Below are 21,374 nucleotides of genomic sequence, written 5' to 3' on the forward strand. Positions count from 1 at the left end.
AATTTGATATTTTACGTACAGTATATAGTATATATTTCGTGAAATTTGATATTTTATGTACGGTATATAATATATATTTGGTGAAATTTGATATTTTATGTACAGTAGATAAAATATATTTGGTGGACTTTGATATTTTATGTAGAGTATATAATATATATTTGGTGAAATTTGATTTTTCATCTACAGTATTTAATATATGTTTGGTGTACTTTCATATTTTATGTACAGTACATAATATATATTTGGTGTACTTTAATTTTTTATGTACAGTATACAATATATATTTGGTGTAATTTCATATTTTATGTACAGAATATAATATATTTGATGAAATTTGATATTTTATGTACAGTATATAATATATATTAGGTGAAATTTGATATTTTATGTACAGTATATAATATAAATTTTTTGAAATTTGATATTTTATGTACAGTAGAAAATATATATTTGGTGGACTTTGACATTTTATGTAGAGTATATAATATATATTTGGTGAAATTTGCTATTTTATGTACAGCATATAATATATATTTGGTGTACTTTCATATTTTATGTACAGTATATAATATATATTTGGTGTACTTTCATATTTTATGTACAGCATATAATATATATTTGGTGTAATTTCATAGTTTATGTACAGTATATAATATGTATTTAGAGAAATTTGATATTTTATGTACAGTATATAATATATATTTGGTGAAATTTGATATTTTATGTACAGTAGATAATACATGTTTGGTGGACATTGATATTTTATGTAGAGTATATAATATATATTTGGTGAAATTTGAAATTTTATGTACAGTATATAATATATATTTGGTGTACTTTAATATTTTACGTACAGTATATAATATATATTTGGTGTAATTTCATATTTTATGTACAGTATATAATATATTTGATGAAATTTGATATTTTATGTAGAGTATATAATACATATTTGGAGAAATTCGATATTTTATGCACAGTATATAATATATATTTTGTGAAATTTGATATATTATATACAGTGTATAATATATTTGGTGTACTTTCATATTTTATGTACAGTATTTAATATATATTTGGTGTAGTTTCATATTTTATGTACAGTATGTAATATATATTTGATGTACTTTCATATTTTATGTACATTATATAATATATGTGATGAAATTTGATATTTTACGAACAGTATATAGTATATATTTCGTGAAATTTGATATTTTATGTACGGTATATAATACATATTTGGTGAAATTTGATATTTTATGTACAGTAGATAAAATATATTTGGTGGACTTTTATATTTTATGTAGAGTATATAATATATATTTGGTGAAATTTGATATTTTATGTACAGTATTTAATATATATTTGGTGTACTTTCATGTTTTATGTACAGTATATAATATATATTTGGTGTACTTTCATTTTTTATGTACAGTATACAATATATATTTGGTGCAATTTCATATTTTATGTACAGTATGTAATATATTTGATGAAATTCGATATTTTATGTACAGTATATAATATATATTTGGTGAAATTTGATATTTTATGTACAGTATATAATATATATTTTTTGAAATTTGATATTTTATTTACAGTAGAAAATATATATTTGGTGGACTTTGATATTTTATGTAGAGTATATAATATATATTTGGTGAAATTTGCTATTTTATGTACAGCATATAATATATATTTGGTGTACTTTCATATTTTATGTACAGTATATCATATATATTCGGTGTACTTTCATATTTTATGTACAGTATATAATATATATTTGGTGTAATTTCATGTTTTATGTACAGTATATAATATATTTGTTGAAATTTGATATTTTATGTACAGTATATAATATATATTTGGAGAAATTTGATATTTTATGTAAAGTATATAATATATATTTTGTGAAATTTGATATTTTATGTACAGTAGATAATATATATTTGGTGGACATTGACATTTTATGTAGAGTATATAATATATATTTGGTGAAATTTGATATTTTATGTACAGTATGTAGTGCATATTTGGTGTACTTTCATATTTTAGGTACAGTATATAATATATATTTGGTGTAATTTCATATTCTATGTACAGTATATAATATATTTGATGAAATTTGTTATTTTATGTACTGTATATAATATATATTTCGTGAAATTTGATATTTTATGCACAGTATATAATATATATTTTGTGAAATTTGATATATTATATACAGTGTATAATATATATTTGGTGTACTTTCATATTGTATGTACAGTATATAATATACATTTGATGTACTTTCATATTTTATGTACAGTATATAATATATATTTGGTGTAGTTTCATATTTTATGTATAGTATATAATATATATTTGATGTACTCTCATATTTCATGTACAGTATATAATATATATGATGAAATTTTATATTTTACGAACAGTATATAGTATATATTTCATGAAATGTGATATTTTATGTATGGTATATAATATATATTGGTGAAGTTTGATATTTTATGTACATTAGATAAAATATATTTGGAGGACTTTGATATTTTATGTAGAGTATATAATATATATTTGGTGAAATTTGATATTTTATGTACAGTATTTAATATATATTTGGTGTACTTTCATGTTTTATGTACAGTATATAATATATATTTGGTGTACTTTCATTTTTTATGTACAGTATACAATATGTATTTGGTGCAATTTCATATTTTATGTACAGTATATAATATATTTGATGAAATTTGATATTTTATGTACAGTATATAATATACATTTGGTAAAATTTGCTATTTTATGTACAGTATATAATATATATTTTTTGAAATTTGATATATTATATACAGTGTATAATATATATTTGATGTACTTTCATATTTTATGTACAGTATATAATATATGTGATGAAATTTGATATTTTACGAACAGTATATAGTATATATTTCATGAAATTTCATATTTTATGTATGGTATATAATATATATTTGGTGAAATTTGATATTTTATGTACAGTAGATAAAATATATTTGGTGGAATTTGATATTTTATGTAGAGTATATAATATATATTTGGTGAAATTTGATATTTTATGTACAGTATTTAATATATATTGGTGTACTTTCATGTTTTATGTACAGTACATAATATATATTTGGTGTACTTTAATTTTTTATGTATAGTATACAATATATATTTGGTGTAATTTCATATTTTATGTACAGTATATAATATAGTTGATGAAATTTGATATTTTATGTACAGAATATAATATATATTTGGAGAAATTTGATATTTTAAGTACAGTATATAATATATATTTGGTGAAATTTGATATTTTATGTACAGTAGATAATATATATTTGGTTTACATTGATATTTTATGTAGAGTATATAATATATATTTGGTGAAATTTGATATTTTATGTAGAGTATATAATATATATTTGGTGTACTTTCATATTTTATGTACAGTTTATAATATATATTTGGTGTAATTTCATGTTGTATGTACAGTATATAATATATTTGATGAAATTTGATATTTTTTGTACTGAATATAATATATATTTAGTGAAATTTGATATTATATGCACAGTATATAATATATATTTTGTGAAATTTGATATATTATATGCAGTGTATAATATATATTTGGTGTACTTTCATATTTTATGTACAGTATATAATATATATTTGGTGTAGTTTCATATTTTATGTACAGTATATAATATATATTTGATGTACTTTCATATTTTATGTACAGTATATAATATATGTGATGAAATTTGATATTTTACGTACAGTATATAGTATATATTTCGTGAAATTTGATATTTTATGTACGGTATATAATATATATTTGGTGAAATTTGATATTTTATGTACAGTAGATAAAATATATTTGGTGGACTTTGATATTTTATGTAGAGTATATAATATATATTTGGTGAAATTTGATTTTTCATCTACAGTATTTAATATATGTTTGGTGTACTTTCATATTTTATGTACAGTACATAATATATATTTGGTGTACTTTAATTTTTTATGTACAGTATACAATATATATTTGGTGTAATTTCATATTTTATGTACAGAATATAATATATTTGATGAAATTTGATATTTTATGTACAGTATATAATATATATTAGGTGAAATTTGATATTTTATGTACAGTATATAATATAAATTTTTTGAAATTTGATATTTTATGTACAGTAGAAAATATATATTTGGTGGACTTTGACATTTTATGTAGAGTATATAATATATATTTGGTGAAATTTGCTATTTTATGTACAGCATATAATATATATTTGGTGTACTTTCATATTTTATGTACAGTATATAATATATATTTGGTGTACTTTCATATTTTATGTACAGTATATAATATATATTTGGTGTAATTTCATATTTTATGTACAGTATATAATATGTATTTAGAGAAATTTGATATTTTATGTACAGTATATAATATATATTTGGTGAAATTTGATATTTTATGTACAGTAGATAATACATGTTTGGTGGACATTGATATTTTATGTAGAGTATATAATATATATTTGGTGAAATTTGAAATTTTATGTACAGTATATAATATATATTTGGTGTACTTTAATATTTTACGTACAGTATATAATATATATTTGGTGTAATTTCATATTTTATGTACAGTATATAATATATTTGATGAAATTTGATATTTTATGTACAGTATATAATACATATTTGGAGAAATTCGATATTTTATGCACAGTATATAATATATATTTTGTGAAATTTGATATATTATATACAGTGTATAATATATTTGGTGTACTTTCATATTTTATGTACAGTATATAATATATATTTGGTGTAGTTTCATATTTTATGTACAGTATGTAATATATATTTGATGTACTTTCATATTTTATGTACATTATATAATATATGTGATGAAATTTGATATTTTACGAACAGTATATAGTATATATTTCGTGAAATTTGATATTTTATGTACGGTATATAATACATATTTGGTGAAATTTGATATTTTATGTACAGTAGATAAAATATATTTGGTGGACTTTTATATTTTATGTAGAGTATATAATATATATTTGGTGAAATTTGATATTTTATGTACAGTATTTAATATATATTTGGTGTACTTTCATGTTTTATGTACAGTATATAATATATATTTGGTGTACTTTCATTTTTTATGTACAGTATACAATATATATTTGGTGCAATTTCATATTTTATGTACAGTATGTAATATATTTGATGAAATTCGATATTTTATGTACAGTATATAATATATATTTGGTGAAATTTGATATTTTATGTACAGTATATAATATATATTTTTTGAAATTTGATATTTTATTTACAGTAGAAAATATATATTTGGTGGACTTTGATATTTTATGTAGAGTATATAATATATATTTGGTGAAATTTGCTATTTTATGTACAGCATATAATATATATTTGGTGTACTTTCATATTTTATGTACAGTATATCATATATATTCGGTGTACTTTCATATTTTATGTACAGTATATAATATATATTTGGTGTAATTTCATGTTTTATGTACAGTATATAATATATTTGTTGAAATTTGATATTTTATGTACAGTATATAATATATATTTGGAGAAATTTGATATTTTATGTAAAGTATATAATATATATTTTGTGAAATTTGATATTTTATGTACAGTAGATAATATATATTTGGTGGACATTGACATTTTATGTAGAGTATATAATATATATTTGGTGAAATTTGATATTTTATGTACAGTATGTAGTGCATATTTGGTGTACTTTCATATTTTAGGTACAGTATATAATATATATTTGGTGTAATTTCATATTCTATGTACAGTATATAATATATTTGATGAAATTTGTTATTTTATGTACTGTATATAATATATATTTCGTGAAATTTGATATTTTATGCACAGTATATAATATATATTTTGTGAAATTTGATATATTATATACAGTGTATAATATATATTTGGTGTACTTTCATATTGTATGTACAGTATATAATATACATTTGATGTACTTTCATATTTTATGTACAGTATATAATATATATTTGGTGTAGTTTCATATTTTATGTATAGTATATAATATATATTTGATGTACTCTCATATTTTATGTACAGTATATAATATATATGATGAAATTTTATATTTTACGAACAGTATATAGTATATATTTCATGAAATGTGATATTTTATGTATGGTATATAATATATATTGGTGAAGTTTGATATTTTATGTACATTAGATAAAATATATTTGGAGGACTTTGATATTTTATGTAGAGTATATAATATATATTTGGTGAAATTTGATATTTTATGTACAGTATTTAATATATATTTGGTGTACTTTCATCTTTTATGTACAGTATATAATATATATTTGGTGTACTTTCATTTTTTATGTACAGTATACAATATGTATTTGGTGCAATTTCATATTTTATGTACAGTATATAATATATTTGATGAAATTTGATATTTTATGTACAGTATATAATATACATTTGGTAAAATTTGATATTTTATGTACAGTATATAATATATATTTTTTGAAATTTGATATATTATATACAGTGTATAATATATATTTGATGTACTTTCATATTTTATGTACAGTATATAATATATGTGATGAAATTTGATATTTTACGAACAGTATATAGTATATATTTCATGAAATTTCATATTTTATGTATGGTATATAATATATATTTGGTGAAATTTGATATTTTATGTACAGTAGATAAAATATATTTGGTGGAATTTGATATTTTATGTAGAGTATATAATATATATTTGGTGAAATTTGATATTTTATGTACAGTATTTAATATATATTGGTGTACTTTCATGTTTTATGTACAGTACAGAATATATATTTGGTGTACTTTAATTTTTTATGTATAGTATACAATATATATTTGGTGTAATTTCATATTTTATGTACAGTATATAATATAGTTGATGAAATTTGATATTTTATGTACAGAATATAATATATATTTGGAGAAATTTGATATTTTAAGTACAGTATATAATATATATTTGGTGAAATTTGATATTTTATGTACAGTAGATAATATATATTTGGTTTACATTGATATTTTATGTAGAGTATATAATATATATTTGGTGAAATTTGATATTTTATGTAGAGTATATAATATATATTTGGTGTACTTTCATATTTTATGTACAGTTTATAATATATATTTGGTGTAATTTCATGTTGTATGTACAGTATATAATATATTTGATGAAATTTGATATTTTTTGTACTGAATATAATATATATTTAGTGAAATTTGATATAATATGCACAGTATATAATATATATTTTGTGAAATTTGATATATTATATGCAGTGTATAATATATATTTGGTGTACTTTCATATTTTATGTACAGTATATAATATATATTTGGTGTAGTTTCATATTTTATGTACAGTATATAATATATATTTGATGTACTTTCATATTTTATGTACAGTATATAATATATGTGATGAAATTTGATATTTTACGTACAGTATATAGTATATATTTCGTGAAATTTGATATTTTATGTACGGTATATAATATATATTTGGTGAAATTTGATATTTTATGTACAGTAGATAAAATATATTTGGTGGACTTTGATATTTTATGTAGAGTATATAATATATATTTGGTGAAATTTGATTTTTCATCTACAGTATTTAATATATGTTTGGTGTACTTTCATATTTTATGTACAGTACATAATATATATTTGGTGTACTTTAATTTTTTATGTACAGTATACAATATATATTTGGTGTAATTTCATATTTTATGTACAGAATATAATATATTTGATGAAATTTGATATTTTATGTACAGTATATAATATATATTAGGTAAAATTTGATATTTTATGTACAGTATATAATATAAATTTTTTGAAATTTGATATTTTATGTACAGTAGAAAATATATATTTGGTGGACTTTGACATTTTATGTAGAGTATATAATATATATTTGGTGAAATTTGCTATTTTATGTACAGCATATAATATATATTTGGTGTACTTTCATATTTTATGTACAGTATATAATATATATTTGGTGTACTTTCATATTTTATGTACAGTATATAATATATATTTGGTGTAATTTCATATTTTATGTACAGTATATAATATGTATTTAGAGAAATTTGATATTTTATGTACAGTATATAATATATATTTGGTGAAATTTGATATTTTATGTACAGTAGATAATACATGTTTGGTGGACATTGATATTTTATGTAGTGTATATAATATATATTTGGTGAAATTTGAAATTTTATGTACAGTATATAATATATATTTGGTGTACTTTCATATTTTATGTACAGTATATAATATATATTTGGTGTAATTTCATATTTTATGTACAGTATATAATATATTTGATGAAATTTGATATTTTATGTACAGTATATAATACATATTTGGAGAAATTTGATATTTTATGCACAGTATATAATATATATTTTGTGAAATTTGATATATTATATACAGTGTATAATATATTTGGTGTACTTTCATATTTTATGTACAGTATATAATATATATTTGGTGTAGTTTCATATTTTATGTACAGTATGTAATATATATTTGATGTACTTTCATATTTTATGTACATTATATAATATATGTGATGAAATTTGATATTTTATGAACAGTATATAGTATATATTTCGTGAAATTTGATATTTTATGTACGGTATATAATACATATTTGGTGAAATTTGATATTTTATGTACAGTAGATAAAATATATTTGGTGGACTTTTATATTTTATGTAGAGTATATAATATATATTTGGTGAAATTTGATATTTTATGTACAGTATTTAATATATATTTGGTGTACTTTCATGTTTTATGTACAGTATATAATATATATTTGGTGTACTTTCATTTTTTATGTACAGTATACAATATATATTTGGTGCAATTTCATATTTTATGTACAGTATGTAATATATTTGATGAAATTCGATATTTTATGTACAGTATATAATATATATTTGGTGAAATTTGATATTTTATGTACAGTATATAATATATATTTTTTGAAATTTGATATTTTATTTACAGTAGAAAATATATATTTGGTGGACTTTGATATTTTATGTAGAGTATATAATATATATTTGGTGAAATTTGCTATTTTATGTACAGCATATAATATATATTTGGTGTACTTTCATATTTTATGTACAGTATATCATATATATTCGGTGTACTTTCATATTTTATGTACAGTATATAATATATATTTGGTGTAATTTCATGTTTTATGTACAGTATATAATATATTTGTTGAAATTTGATATTTTATGTACAGTATATAATATATATTTGGAGAAATTTGATATTTTATGTAAAGTATATAATATATATTTTGTGAAATTTGATATTTTATGTACAGTAGATAATATATATTTGGTGGACATTGATATTTTATGTAGAGTATATAATATATATTTGGTGAAATTTGATATTTTATGTACAGTATGTAGTGCATATTTGGTGTACTTTCATATTTTAGGTACAGTGTATAATATATATTTGGTGTAATTTCATATTCTATGTACAGTATATAATATATTTGATGAAATTTGTTATTTTATGTACTGTATATAATATATATTTCGTGAAATTTGATATTTTATGCACAGTATATAATATATATTTTGTGAAATTTGATATATTATATACAGTGTATAATATATATTTGGTGTACTTTCATATTTTATGTACAGTATATAATATACATTTGATGAACTTTCATATTTTATGTACAGTATATAATATATATTTGGTGTAGTTTCATATTTTATGTATAGTATATAATATATATTTGATGTACTCTCATATTTTATGTACAGTATATAATATATATGATGAAATTTTATATTTTACGAACAGTATATAGTATATATTTCATGAAATGTGATATTTTATGTATGGTATATAATATATATTGGTGAAGTTTGATATTTTATGTACATTAGATAAAATATATTTGGAGGACTTTGATATTTTATGTAGAGTATATAATATATATTTGGTGAAATTTGATATTTTATGTACAGTATTTAATATATATTTGGTGTACTTTCATGTTTTATGTACAGTATATAATATATATTTGGTGTACTTTCATTTTTTATATACAGTATACAATATGTATTTGGTGCAATTTCATATTTTATGTACAGTATATAATATATTTGATGAAATTTGATATTTTATGAACAGTATATAATATACATTTGGTAAAATTTGATATTTTATGTACAGTATATAATATATATTTTTTGAAATTTGATATATTATATACAGTGTATAATATATATTTGATGTACTTTCATATTTTATGTACAGTATATAATATATGTGATGAAATTTGATATTTTACGAACAGTATATAGTATATATTTCATGAAATTTCATATTTTATGTATGGTATATAATATATATTTGGTGAAATTTGATATTTTATGTACAGTAGATAAAATATATTTGGTGGAATTTGATATTTTATGTAGAGTATATAATATATATTTGGTGAAATTTGATATTTTATGTACAGTATTTAATATATATTGGTGTACTTTCATGTTTTATGTACAGTACATAATATATATTTGGTATACTTTAATTTTTTATGTATAGTATACAATATATATTTGGTGTAATTTCATATTTTATGTACAGTATATAATATAGTTGATGAAATTTGATATTTTATGTACAGAATATAATATATATTTGGAGAAATTTGATATTTTAAGTACAGTATATAATATATATTTGGTGAAATTTGATATTTTATGTACAGTAGATAATATATATTTGGTTTACATTGATATTTTATGTAGAGTATATAATATATATTTGGTGAAATTTGATATTTTATGTAGAGTATATAATATATATTTGGTGTACTTTCATATTTTATGTACAGTTTATAATATATATTTGGTGTAATTTCATGTTGTATGTACAGTATATAATATATTTGATGAAATTTGATATTTTTTGTACTGAATATAATATATATTTAGTGAAATTTGATATTATATGCACAGTATATAATATATATTTTGTGAAATTTGATATATTATATGCAGTGTATAATATATATTTGGTGTACTTTCATATTTTATGTACAGTATATAATATATATTTGGTGTAGTTTCATATTTTATGTACAGTATATAATATATATTTGATGTACTTTCATATTTTATGTACAGTATATAATATATGTGATGAAATTTGATATTTTACGTACAGTATATAGTATATATTTCGTGAAATTTGATATTTTATGTACGGTATATAATATATATTTGGTGAAATTTGATATTTTATGTACAGTAGATAAAATATATTTGGTGGACTTTGATATTTTATGTAGAGTATATAATATATATTTGGTGAAATTTGATTTTTCATGTACAGTATTAAATATATGTTTGGTGTACTTTCATATTTTATGTACAGTACATAATATATATTTGGTGTACTTTAATTTTTTATGTAAAGTATACAATATATATTTGGTGTAATTTCATATTTTATGTACAGAATATAATATATTTGATGAAATTTGATATTTTATGTACAGTATATAATATATATTAGGTGAAATTTGATATTTTATGTACAGTATATAATATAAATTTTTTGAAATTTGATATTTTATGTACTGTAGAAAATATATATTTGGTGGACTTTGACATTTTATGTAGAGTATATAATATATATTTGGTGAAATTTGCTATTTTATGTACAGCATATAATATATATTTGGTGTACTTTCATATTTTATGTACAGTATATAATATATATTTGGTGTAATTTCATATTTTATGTACAGTATATAATATATATTTGGAGAAATTTGATATTTTATGTACAGTAGATAATATATATTTGGTGGACATTGATATTTTATGTAGAGTATATAATATTAATTTGGTGAAGTTTGATATTTTATGTACAGTATATAATATATATTTGGTGTACTTTCATATTTTATGTACAGTATAGAATATATATTTGGTGTAATTTCATATTTTATGTACAGTATATAATATATTTGATGAAATTTGATATTTTATGTACAGTATATAATATATATTTGGAGAAATTTGATATTTTATGTACAGTATATAATATATATTTGCTGAAATTTGATATTTTATGTACAGTAGATAATATATATTTGGTGGACATTGATATTTTATGTAGAGTATATAATATATATTTGGTGAAATTTGATATTTTATGTACAGTATATAATATATATTTTGTGTACTTTCATATTTTATGTACAGTATATAATATATATTTGGTGTAATTTCATATTTTATGTACAGTATATAATATATATTTGGTGTAGTTTCATATTTTATGTACAGTATATAATATATATTTGATGTACTTTCATATTTTATGTACATTATATAATATATGTGATGAAATTTGATATTTTACGAACAGTATATAGTATATATTTCGTGAAATTTGATATTTTATTTACGGTATATAATATATATTTGGTGAAATTTGATATTTTATGTACAGTAGATAAAATATATTTGGTGGACTTTGATATTTTATGTAGAGTATATAATATATATTTGGTGAAATTTGATATTTTATGTACAGTATTTAATATATATTTGGTGTACTTTCATGTTTTATGTACAGTATATAATATATATGTGGTGTACTTTCATTTTTTATGTACAGTATACAATATGTAATTGGTGCAATTTCATATTTTATGTACAGTATATAATATATTTGATGAAATTTGATATTTTATGTACAGTGTATAATATACATTTGGTTAAATTTGATATTTTATGTACAGTATATAATATATATTTTTTGAAATTTGATATATTATATACAGTGTATAATATATATTTGATGTACTTTCATATTTTATGTACAGTATATAATATATTTGATGAAATTTGATATTTTATGTACAGTATATAATATATATTTGCTGAAATTTGATATTTTATGTACAGTATATAATATATATTTTTTGAAATTTGATATTTTATGTACAGTAGAAAATATATATTTGGTGGACTTTGATATTTTATGTAGAGTATATAATATATATTTGGTGAAATTTGCTATTTTATGTACAGCATATAATATATATTTGGTGTACTTTCATATTTTATGTACAGTATATCATATATATTCGGTATACTTTCATATTTTATGTACAGTGTATAATATATATTTGGTGTAATTTCATATTTTATGTACAGCATATTATATATTTGATGAAATTTGAGATTTTATGTACAGAATATAATATATATTTAGAGAAATTTGATATTTTATGTACAGTATATAATATATATTTGGTGAAATTTGATATTTTATGTACAGTAGATAATATATATTTGGTGGACATTGATATTTTATGTAGAGTATATAATATATATTTGGTGAAATTTCATATTTTACGTACAGTATATAATATATATTTGGTGTACTTTCATATTTTATGTACAGTATATAATATATGTTTGGTGTAATTTCATATTTTATGTACAGTATATAATACATTTGATGAAATTTGATATTTTATGTACAGTATATAATATATATATGGAGAAATTTGATATTTTATGTACAGTATATAATATATATTTGGTGAAATTTGATATTTTATGTACAGTAGATAATATATATTTGGTGGACATTGATATTTTATGTAGAGTATATAATATATATTTGGTGAAATTTGATATTTTATGTACAGTATATAATATATATTTGGTGTACTTTCATATTTTATGTACAGTATTTAATATATATTTGGTGTAATTTCATATTCTATGTACAGTATATAATATATTTGATGAAATTTGATATTTTATGTACTGAATATAATATATATTTAGTGAAATTTGATATTTTATGCACAGTATATAATATATATTTTGTGAAATTTGATATATTATATACAGTGTATAATATATATTTGGTGTACTTTCATATTTTATGTACAGTATATAATATACATTTGGTGTAGTTTCATATTTTATGTACAGTATGTAATATATATTTGATGTACTTTCATATTTTATGTACAGTATATAATATATGTGATGAAATTTGATATTTTACGAACAGTATATAGTATATATTTCGTGAAATTTGATATTTTATGTACGGTATATAATATATATTTGGTGAAATTTGATATTTTATGTACAGTAGATAAAATATATTTGGTGGACTTTGATATTTTATGTAGAGTATATAATATATATTTGGTGAAATTTGATATTTTATGTACAGTATTTAATATATATTTGGTGTACTTTCATGTTTTATGTACAGTACATAATATATATTTGGTGGACTTTAATTTTTTATGTAGAGTATACAATATATATTTGGCGTAATTTCATATTTTATGTACAGTATATGATATAGTTGATGAAATTTGATATTTTATGTACAGAATATAATGTATATTTGGAGAAATTTGATATTTTATGTACAGTATATAATATATATTTGGTGAAATTTGATATTTTATGTACAGTAGATAATATATATTTGGTTTACATTGACATTTTATGTAGAGTATATAATATATATTTGGTGAAATTTGATATTTTATGTACAGTATATAAAATATATTTGGTGAAATTTGATATATTATGTACAGTAGATATATATTTGGTGGACATTGATATTTTATGTAGAGTGTATAATATATATTTGGTGAAATTTGATATTTTATGTACAATACATAATATATATTTGGTGTACTTTCATATTTTATGTACATTATATAATATATTTGGTGTAATTTCATATTTTATGTACAGTATATAATACATTTGATGAAATTTGATATTTTATGTACAGTATATAATATATATATGGAGAAATTTGATATTTTATGTACAGTATATAATATATATTTGGTGAAATTTGATATTTTATGTACAGTAGATAATATATATTTGGTGGACATTGATATTTTATGTAGAGTATATAATATATATTTGGTGAAATTTGATATTTTATGTACAGTATATAATATATATTTGGTGTACTTTCATATTTTATGTACAGTATTTAATATATATTTGGTGTAATTTCATATTCTATGTACAGTATATAATATATTTGATGAAATTTGATATTTTATGTACTGAATACAATATATATTTAGTGAAATTTGATATTTTATGCACAGTATATAATATATATTTTGTGAAATTTGATATATTATATACAGTGTATAATATATATTTGGTGTACTTTCATATTTTATGTACAGTATATAATATACATTTGGTGTAGTTTCATATTTTATGTACAGTATATAATATATATTTGATGTACTTTCATATTTTATGTACAGTATATAATATATGTGATGAAATTTGATATTTTACGAACAGTATATAGTATATATTTCGTGAAATTTGATATTTTATGTACGGTATATAATATATATTTGGTGAAATTTGATATTTTATGTACAGTAGATAAAATATATTTGGTGGACTTTGATATTTTATGTAGAGTATATAATATATATTTGGTGAAATTTGATATTTTATGTACAGTATTTAATATATATTTGGTGTACTTTCATGTTTTATGTACAGTACATAATATATATTTGGTGGACTTTAATTTTTTATGTACAGTATACAATATGTATTTGGTGCAATTTCATATTTTATGTACAGTATATAATATATTTGATGAAATTTGATATTTTATGTACAGTGTATAATATACATTTGGTAAAATTTGATACTTTATCTACAGTATATAATATATATTTTTTGAAATTTGATATATTATATACAGTGTATAATATATATTTGATGTACTTTCATATTTTATGTACAGTATATAATATATTTGATGAAATTTGATATTTTATGTACAGTATATAATATATATTTGTTGAAATTTGATATTTTATGTACAGTATATAATATATATTTTTTGAAATTTGATATTTTATGTACAGTAGATAAAATATATTTGGTGGAATTTGATATTTTATGTAGAGTATATAATATATATTTGGTGAAATTTGATATTTTATGTACAGTATTTAATATATATTTGGTGTACTTTCATGTTTTATGTACAGTACATAATATATATTTGGTGGACTTTAATTTTTTATGTAGAGTATACAATATATATTTGGCATAATTTCATATTTTATGTACAGTATATGATATAGTTGATGAAATTTGATATTTTATGTACAGAATATAATGTATATTTGGAGAAATTTGATATTTTATGTACAGTATATAATATATATTTGGTGAAATTTGATATTTTATGTACAGTAGATAATATATATTTGGTGGACATTGATATTTTATGTAGAGTGTATAATATATATTTGGTGAAATTTGATATTTTATGTACAATATATAATATATATTTGGTGTACTTTCATATTTTATGTACAGTATATAATATATATTTGGTGTAATTTCATATTTTATGTACAGTATATAATACATTTGATGAAATTTGATATTTTATGTACAGTATATAATATATATATGGAAAACTTTGATATTTTATGTACAGTATATAATTTATATTTGGTGAAATTTGATATTTTATGTACACTAGATAATATATATTTGGTGGACATTGATATTTTATGTAGAGTATATAATATATATTTGGTGAAATTTGATATTTTATGTACAGTAGATAATATATATTTGGCGGACATTGATATTTTATGTAGAGTGTATAATATATATTTGGTGAAATTTGATATTTTATGTACAGTATATAATATATATTTGGTGTACTTTCATATTTTATGTACAGTATACAATATATATTTGGTGTAATTTCATATTTTATGTACAGTATATAATACATTTGATGAAATTTGATATTTTATGTACAGTATATAATATATATATGGAGAAATTTGATATTTTATGTACAGTATATAATATATATTTGGTGAAATTTGATATTTTATGTACAGTAGATAATATATATTTGGTGGACATTGATATTTTATGTAGAGTATATAATATATATTTGGTGAAATTTGATATTTTATGTACAGTATATAATATATATTTGGTGTACTTTCATATTTTATGTACAGTATTTAATATATATTTGGTGTAATTTCATATTCTATGTACAGTATATAATATATTTGATGAAATTTGATATTTTATGTACTGAATATAATATATATTTAGTGAAATTTGATATTTTATGCACAGTATATAATATATATTTTGTGAAATTTGATATATTATATACAGTGTATAATATATATTTGGTGTACTTTCATATTTTATGTACAGTATATAATATACGTTTGGTGTAGTTTCATATTTTATGTACAGTATATAATATATATTTGATGTACTTTCATATTTTATGTACAGTAAATAATATATGTGATGAAATTTGATATTTTACAAACAGTATATAGTATATATTTCGTGAAATTTGATATTTTATGTATGGTATATAATATATATTTGGTGAAATTTGATATTTTATGTACAGTAGATAAAATATATTTGGTGGACTTTGATATTTTATGTAGAGTATATAATATATATTTGGTGAAATTTGATATTTTATGTACAGTATTTAATATATATTTGGTGTACTTTCATGTTTTATGTACAGTACATAATATATATTTGGTGGACTTTAATTTTTTATGTACAGTATACAATATGTATTTGGTGCAATTTCATATTTTATGTACAGTATATAATATATTTGATGAAATTTGATATTTTATGTACAGTGTATAATATACATTTGGTAAAATTTGATACTTTATCTACAGTATATAATATATATTTTTTGAAATTTGATATATTATATACAGTGTATAATATATATTTGATGTACTTTCATATTTTATGTACAGTATATAATATATTTGATGAAATTTGATATTTTATGTACAGTATATAATATATATTTGTTGAAATTTGATATTTTATGTACAGTATATAATATATATTTTTTGAAATTTGATATTTTATGTACAGTAGAAAATATATATTTGGTGGACTTTGATATTTTATGTAGAGTATATAATATATATTTGGTGAAATTTGCTATTTTATCTACAGCATATAATATATATTTGGTGTACTTTCATATTTTATGTACACTATATCATATATATTCGGTGTACTTTCATATTTTATGTACAGTGTATAATATATATTTGGTGTAATTTCATATTTTATGTACAGCATATTATATATTTGATGAAATTTGAGATTTTATGTACAGTATATAATATATATTTAGAGAAATTTGATATTTTATGTACAGTATATAGTATATATTTGGTGTACTTTCATATTTTATGTACAGTACATAATATATATTTGGTGTACTTTAATTTTTTATGTACAGTATACAATATATATTTGGTGTAATTTCATATTTTATGTACAGTATATAATATATTTGATGAAATTTGATATTTTATGTGCAGTATATAATATATATTTGGTGAAATTTGATATTTTATGTACAGTATATAATATATATTTTTTGAAATTTGATATTTTATGTACAGTAGAAAATATATATTTGGTGGACGTTGATATTTTATGTAGAGTATATAATATATATTTGGTGAAATTTGCTATTTTATGTACTGCATATAATATATATTTGGTGTACTTTCATATTTTATGTACAGTATATAATATATATTTGGTGTACTTTCATATTTTATGTACAGTATATAATATATATTTGGTGTAATTTCATATTTTATGTACAGTATATTATATATTTGATGAAATTTGATATTTTATGTACAGTATATAATATATATTTAGAGAAATTTGATATTTTATGTACAGTATATAATATATATTTGGAGAAATTTGATATTTTATGTACAGTACATAATATATATTTGGTGAAATTTGATATTTTATGTACAGTAGATAATATATATTAGGTGGACATTGATATTTTATGTAGAGTATATAATATATATTTGGTGAAATTTGATATTTTATGTACAGTATATAATATATATTTGGTGAATTTTCATATTTTATGTACAGTTTATAATATATATTTGGTGTAATTTCATATTCTATGTACAGTATATAATATATTAGATGAAATTTGATATTTTTTGTATTGAATATAATATATATTTAGGGAAATTTGATATTTTATGCACAGTATATAATATACATTTTGTGAAATTTGATATATTATATACAGTGTATAATATATATTTGGTGCAGTTTCATATTTTATCTACAGTATATAATATATATTTGTTGTACTTTCATATTTTATGTGCAATATATAATATATGTGATGAAATTTGTTATTTTACCTACAGTATATAGTATATATTTCGTGAAATTTGAAATTTTATGTACGGTATATAATATATATTTGGTGAAATTCGGTATTTTATGTACAGTAGATAAAATATATTTGGTGGACTTTGATATTTTATGTAGAGTATATAATATATATTTTGTGAAATTTGATATTTTATGCACAGTATTTAATATATATTTGGTGTACTTTCATATTTTATCTACATTACATAATATATATTTGTTGTACTTTAATTTTTTATGTACAGTATACAATATATATTTGGTGTAATTTCATATTTTATGTACAGTATATAATATATTTGATAAAATTTGATATTTTATGTACAGTATATAATATATATTTGGTGAAATTTGATATTTTATGTACAGTATATAACATATTTTTTTGAAATTTGATATTTTATGTACAGAAGAAAATATATATTTGGTGGACTTTGATATTTTATGTACAGTATTTTATATATATTTGGTGTACTTTCATATTTTATGTACAGTATATAATATATATTTGGTGTAATTTCATGTTTTATGTACAGTATTTAATATATTTGATGAAACTTGATATTTTATGTACAGTATATAATGTATATTTGGAGAAATTTGTTATTTTATGTACAGTAGATAATATATATTTGGTGAAATTTGATATTTTATGTGCAGTAGATAATATATATTTGGTGGACATTGATATTTTATGTAGAGTATATAATATATATCTGGTAAAATTTGATATTTTATGTACAGTATATAATATATATTTGGTGTACGTTCATATTTTATGTACAGTATATAATATATATTTGGTGTAATTTCATATTCTATGTACAGTATATAATATATTTGATGAAATTTGATATTTTATGTACTGTATATAATATATATTTTGTGAAATTTGATATTTTATGCACAGTATATAATATATATTTTGTGAAATTTGATATATTATTTACAGTCTATAATATATATTTGGTGTCCTTTCATATTGTATGTAAAGTATATAATATATATTTCGTGTAGTTTCATATTTTATGTACAGTATATAATATATATTTGATGTACTTTCATATTTTATGTTCAGTATATTGTATATGTGATGAAATTTCATATTTTACGTACAGAATATAGTATATATTTCGTGAAATTTGATATTTTATGTACGGTATATTATATATATTTGGTGAAATTTGATATTTTATGTACAGTAGAAAAAATATATTTGGTGGACTTTGATATTTTATGTAGAGTATATAATATATATTTGTTGAATTTTGATATTTTATGTACAGTATTTAATATATATTTGGTGTACTTTTATATTTTATGTGCAGTACATAATATATATTTGGTGTACTTTAATTTTTTAAGTACAGTATACAATATATATTTGGTGTAATTTCATATTTTATGTACAGTATAGTATATATTTGGAGAAATTTGATATTTTATGTACAGTACATAATATATATTTTGTGAAATTTGTTATTTTATGTACCGTATACAATATACATTTGACGAAATTTGATATTTTATGTACATTATATAATATGTATTTGATTTACACTGATATTTACTTTCATATTTTATGTACAGTACTGTATATATTTGGTGAAATTTGATATTTTCTGTATAGTATATAATATATATTTGATAAAATTTCATATTTTTTGAATTTGGATGTTTTATGTACAGTATAGTATATATTTGGTGAAATTTGATATTTTATGTACAGTTTATAATATTTATTCGGTGAAATTTGATATTTTATGTACGGTATATAATATATATTTGGCGAAATTTGATATTTAATGTACAGTACATAATATACATTTCATG

This window comes from Gorilla gorilla, chromosome 16 (genome assembly GCF_029281585.2).
Source record: "Gorilla gorilla gorilla isolate KB3781 chromosome 16, NHGRI_mGorGor1-v2.1_pri, whole genome shotgun sequence".
In the NCBI taxonomy this organism is placed as follows: domain Eukaryota; kingdom Metazoa; phylum Chordata; class Mammalia; order Primates; family Hominidae; genus Gorilla; species Gorilla gorilla.